This window comes from Furipterus horrens, unplaced genomic scaffold (genome assembly GCF_987537825.1).
Source record: "Furipterus horrens unplaced genomic scaffold, mFurHor1.1.pri manual_scaffold_18, whole genome shotgun sequence".
NCBI classification, from domain to species: Eukaryota; Metazoa; Chordata; class Mammalia; order Chiroptera; family Furipteridae; genus Furipterus; species Furipterus horrens.
Window position 1 is genome coordinate 6,076,708 of NW_028327188.1, and position 6,202 is coordinate 6,082,909.

The window sequence follows — 6,202 nt, forward strand, 5'->3', positions numbered from 1 at the left end:
GTGAATTACCAAGAAACAACATAGGAAACCACTGGGAACGGTGAAGTCACTTATAGATCCTTTGGTGTGTCAGGTGAAGCACACTACCCAAAAGACTCCAGCGTTCTTGAAACCAGTGTTTGCTCTTTAGTCTACTGTATCAACTCGAAAGCTCACTGAAGCATACAATGAAGCAGAACAACAACGGCACAGCAAGGGCATAATTCCATCTGTTGAAATCATTTGATTATCTGTATATGGTGGTTAGAATTTCATCTGGTTGAAAACTGTTGCTGGCCTCCTTCGGAACACAGTCTTTATGAGTTAACAATAAGTGCAACAACAACTTTTAGAAAGACATACATGAGAACCAGATAGCATCTAATATCTTCAGTTCAAAGAGCTACATCTGTACTTTCAGTAGTACATGTGTTACAATGCACGGAAAACAAGATATGTCGAGACATCGCTATCTCTGATTGTGCCTTCAATGGCAATGCCACGGGTCACTATCTCCCACAATGAATGCCATCACCGCACGGACAGGGAAGAGAAAGCAATAACTTCTGTTATAATTGCTAGAAATTGTGATCTTCTCTCCTGTTTCAAAGAATGATGCTTTGCCTGATATAATTTCTAAGCTAGGTCTCTTTGAAAACACGGTATTTTCAGAGTTTCACAGTGAATTACCAAGAAACAACATAGGAAACCACTGGGAACGGTGAAGTCACATATAGGTCCTTTGGTGTGTCAGGTGAAGCACACTACCCAAAAGACTCCAGCGTTATTGAAACCAGTGTTTGCTCTTTAGTCTACTGTATCAACTCGAAAGCTCACTGAAGCACACAATGAAGCAGTACAACAACGGCACAGCAAGGGCATAATTCCATCTGTTGAAATCGTTTGATTATCTGTATATGGTGGTTAGAATTTCATCTGGTTGAAAACTGTTGCTGGCCTCCTTCGGAACACAGTCTTTATGAGTTAACAATAAGTGCAACAACAACTTTTAGAAAGACATACATGAGAACCAGATAGCATCCAATATCTTCAGTTCAAAGAGCTACATCTGTACTTTCAGTAGTACATGCGTTACTCTGCCCCGAAAACAAGATATGTCGAGACATCGCTATCTCTGCTTCTGCCTTCAATGGGAATGCCACCCGTTACTATCTCCCACAATGAATGCCATCACCGCACGGACAGGGAAGAGAAAGCAATAACTTCTGTTATAATTGCTAGAAATTGTGATGTTCTCTCCTGTTTCAAAGATTGATCCTTTGCCTGATATAATTTCTAAGCTAGGTCTCTTTGAAAACACGGTATTTTCAGAGTTTCACAGTGAATTACCAAGAAACAACATAGGAAACCACTGTGAACGGTGAAGTGACATATAGATCCTTTGGTGTGTCAGGTGAAGCACACTACCCAAAAGACTCCAGCGTTCTTGAAACCAGTGTTTGCTCTTTAGTCTACTGTATCAACTCGAAAGCTCACTGAAGCATACAATGAAGCAGAACTACAACGGCACTGCAAGGGCATAATTCCATCTGTTGAAATCATTTGATTATCTGTATATGGTGGTTAGAATTTCATCTGGTTGAAAACTGTTGCTGGCCTCCTTCGGAACACAGTCATTAGGAGTTAAAAATAAGCGCAACAACAACTTTTAGAAAGACATACATGAGAACCAGATAGCATCTAATATCTTCAGTTCAAAGAGCTACATCTGTACTTTCAGTAGTACATGCGTTACTCTGCCCCGAAAACAAGATATGTCGAGACATCGCTATCTCTGCTTCTGCCTTCAATGGGAATGCCACCCGTCACTATCTCCCACAATGAATGCCATCACCGCACGGACAGGGAAGAGAAAGCAATAACTTCTGTTATAATTGCTGGAAATTGTGATGTTCTCTCCTGTTTCAAAGATTGATCCTTTGCCTGATATAATTTCTAAGCTAGGTCTCTTTGAAAACACGGTATTTTCAGAGTTTCACAGTGAATTACCAAGAAACAACATAGGAAACCACTGGGAACGGTGAAGTCACATATAGATCCTTTGGTGTGTCAGGTGAAGCACACTACCCAAAAGACTCCAGCGTTCTTGAAACCAGTGTTTGCTCTTTAGTCTACTGTATCAACTCGAAAGCTCACTGAAGCATACAATGAAGCAGAACAACAACGGCACAGCAAGGGCATAATTCCATCTGTTGAAATCGTTTGATTATCTGTATATGGTGGTTAGAATTTCATCTGGTTGAAAACTGTTGCTGGCCTCCTTCGGAACACAGTCTTTATGAGTTAACAATAAGTGCAACAACAACTTTTAGAAAGACATACATGAGAACCAGATAGCATCTAATATCTTCAGTTCAAAGAGCTACATCTGTACTTTCAGTAGTACATGCGTTACTCTTCACGGAAAACAAGATATGTCGAGACATCGCTATCTCTGATTGTGCCTTCAATGGCAATGCCAGCAGTCACTATCTCCCACAATGAATGCCATCATCGCACGGACAGGGAAGAGAAAGCAATAACTTCTGTTATAATTGCTAGAAATTGTGATGTTCTCTCCTGTTTCAAAGAATGATGCTTTGCCTGATATAATTTCTAAGCTAGGTCTCTTTGAAAACACGGTATTTTCAGAGTTTCACAGTGAATTACCAAGAAACAACATAGGAAACCACTGGGAACGGTGAAGTCACTTATAGATCCTTTGGTGTGTCAGGTGAAGCACACTACCCAAAAGACTCCAGCGTTCTTGAAACCAGTGTTTGCTCTTTAGTCTACTGTATCAACTCGAAAGCTCACTGAAGCATACAATGAAGCAGAACAACAACGGCACAGCAAGGGCATAATTCCATCTGTTGAAATCATTTGATTATCTGTATATGGTGGTTAGAATTTCATCTGGTTGAAAACTGTTGCCGGCCTCCTTCGGAACACAGTCTTTATGAGTTAACAATAAGTGCAACAACAACTTTTAGAAAGACATACATGAGAACCAGATAGCATCTAATATCTTCAGTTCAAAGAGCTACATCTGTACTTTCAGTAGTACATGTGTTACAATGCACGGAAAACAAGATATGTCGAGACATCGCTATCTCTGATTGTGCCTTCAATGGCAATGCCACGGGTCACTATCTCCCACAATGAATGCCATCACCGCACGGACAGGGAAGAGAAAGCAATAACTTCTGTTATAATTGCTAGAAATTGTGATCTTCTCTCCTGTTTCAAAGAATGATGCTTTGCCTGATATAATTTCTAAGCTAGGTCTCTTTGAAAACACGGTATTTTCAGAGTTTCACAGTGAATTACCAAGAAACAACATAGGAAACCACTGGGAACGGTGAAGTCACATATAGGTCCTTTGGTGTGTCAGGTGAAGCACACTACCCAAAAGACTCCAGCGTTATTGAAACCAGTGTTTGCTCTTTAGTCTACTGTATCAACTCGAAAGCTCACTGAAGCACACAATGAAGCAGTACAACAACGGCACAGCAAGGGCATAATTCCATCTGTTGAAATCGTTTGATTATCTGTATATGGTGGTTAGAATTTCATCTGGTTGAAAACTGTTGCTGGCCTCCTTCGGAACACAGTCTTTATGAGTTAACAATAAGTGCAACAACAACTTTTAGAAAGACATACATGAGAACCAGATAGCATCTAATATCTTCAGTTCAAAGAGCTACATCTGTACTTTCAGTAGTACATGCGTTACTCTGCACGGAAAACAAGATATGTCGAGACATCGCTATCTCTGATTCTGCCTTCAAGGCAATGCCACCGGTCACTATCTCCCACAATGAATGCCATCACCGCACGGACAGGGAAGAGAAAGCAATAACTTCTGTTATAATTGCTAGAAATTGTGATGTTCTCTCCTGTTTCAAAGAATGGTGCTTTGCCTGATATAATTTCTAAGCTAGGTCTCTTTGAAAACACGGTATTTTCAGAGTTTCACAGTGAATTACCAAGAAACAACGTAGGAAACCACTGGGAACGGTGAAGTCACATATAGATCCTTTGGTGTGTCAGGTGAAGCACACTACCCAAAAGACTCCAGCGTTCTTGAAACCAGTGTTTGCTCTTTAGTCTACTGTATCAACTCGAAAGCTCACTGAAGCATACAATGAAGCAGAACAACAACGGCACAGCAAGGGCATAATTCCATCTGTTGAAATCGTTTGATTATCTGTATATGGTGGTTAGAATTTCATCTGGTTGAAAACTGTTGCTGGCCTCCTTCGGAACACAGTCTTTATGAGTTAACAATAAGTGCAACAACAACTTTTAGAAAGACATACATGAGAACCAGATAGCATCCAATATCTTCAGTTCAAAGAGCTACATCTGTACTTTCAGTAGTACATGCGTTACTCTGCCCCGAAAACAAGATATGTCGAGACATCGCTATCTCTGCTTCTGCCTTCAATGGGAATGCCACCCGTTACTATCTCCCACAATGAATGCCATCACCGCACGGACAGGGAAGAGAAAGCAATAACTTCTGTTATAATTGCTAGAAATTGTGATGTTCTCTCCTGTTTCAAAGATTGATCCTTTGCCTGATATAATTTCTAAGCTAGGTCTCTTTGAAAACACGGTATTTTCAGAGTTTCACAGTGAATTACCAAGAAACAACATAGGAAACCACTGTGAACGGTGAAGTGACATATAGATCCTTTGGTGTGTCAGGTGAAGCACACTACCCAAAAGACTCCAGCGTTCTTGAAACCAGTGTTTGCTCTTTAGTCTACTGTATCAACTCGAAAGCTCACTGAAGCATACAATGAAGCAGAACTACAACGGCACTGCAAGGGCATAATTCCATCTGTTGAAATCATTTGATTATCTGTATATGGTGGTTAGAATTTCATCTGGTTGAAAACTGTTGCTGGCCTCCTTCGGAACACAGTCATTAGGAGTTAAAAATAAGCGCAACAACAACTTTTAGAAAGACATACATGAGAACCAGATAGCATCTAATATCTTCAGTTCAAAGAGCTACATCTGTACTTTCAGTAGTACATGCGTTACTCTGCCCCGAAAACAAGATATGTCGAGACATCGCTATCTCTGCTTCTGCCTTCAATGGGAATGCCACCCGTCACTATCTCCCACAATGAATGCCATCACCGCACGGACAGGGAAGAGAAAGCAATAACTTCTGTTATAATTGCTGGAAATTGTGATGTTCTCTCCTGTTTCAAAGATTGATCCTTTGCCTGATATAATTTCTAAGCTAGGTCTCTTTGAAAACACGGTATTTTCAGAGTTTCACAGTGAATTACCAAGAAACAACATAGGAAACCACTGGGAACGGTGAAGTCACATATAGATCCTTTGGTGTGTCAGGTGAAGCACACTACCCAAAAGACTCCAGCGTTCTTGAAACCAGTGTTTGCTCTTTAGTCTACTGTATCAACTCGAAAGCTCACTGAAGCATACAATGAAGCAGAACAACAACGGCACAGCAAGGGCATAATTCCATCTGTTGAAATCGTTTGATTATCTGTATATGGTGGTTAGAATTTCATCTGGTTGAAAACTGTTGCTGGCCTCCTTCGGAACACAGTCTTTATGAGTTAACAATAAGTGCAACAACAACTTTTAGAAAGACATACATGAGAACCAGATAGCATCTAATATCTTCAGTTCAAAGAGCTACATCTGTACTTTCAGTAGTACATGCGTTACTCTTCACGGAAAACAAGATATGTCGAGACATCGCTATCTCTGATTGTGCCTTCAATGGCAATGCCAGCAGTCACTATCTCCCACAATGAATGCCATCATCGCACGGACAGGGAAGAGAAAGCAATAACTTCTGTTATAATTGCTAGAAATTGTGATGTTCTCTCCTGTTTCAAAGAATGATGCTTTGCCTGATATAATTTCTAAGCTAGGTCTCTTTGAAAACACGGTATTTTCAGAGTTTCACAGTGAATTACCAAGAAACAACATAGGAAACCACTGGGAACGGTGAAGTCACTTATAGATCCTTTGGTGTGTCAGGTGAAGCACACTACCCAAAAGACTCCAGCGTTCTTGAAACCAGTGTTTGCTCTTTAGTCTACTGTATCAACTCGAAAGCTCACTGAAGCATACAATGAAGCAGAACAACAACGGCACAGCAAGGGCATAATTCCATCTGTTGAAATCGTTTGATTATCTGTATATGGTGGTTAGAATTTCATCTGGTTGA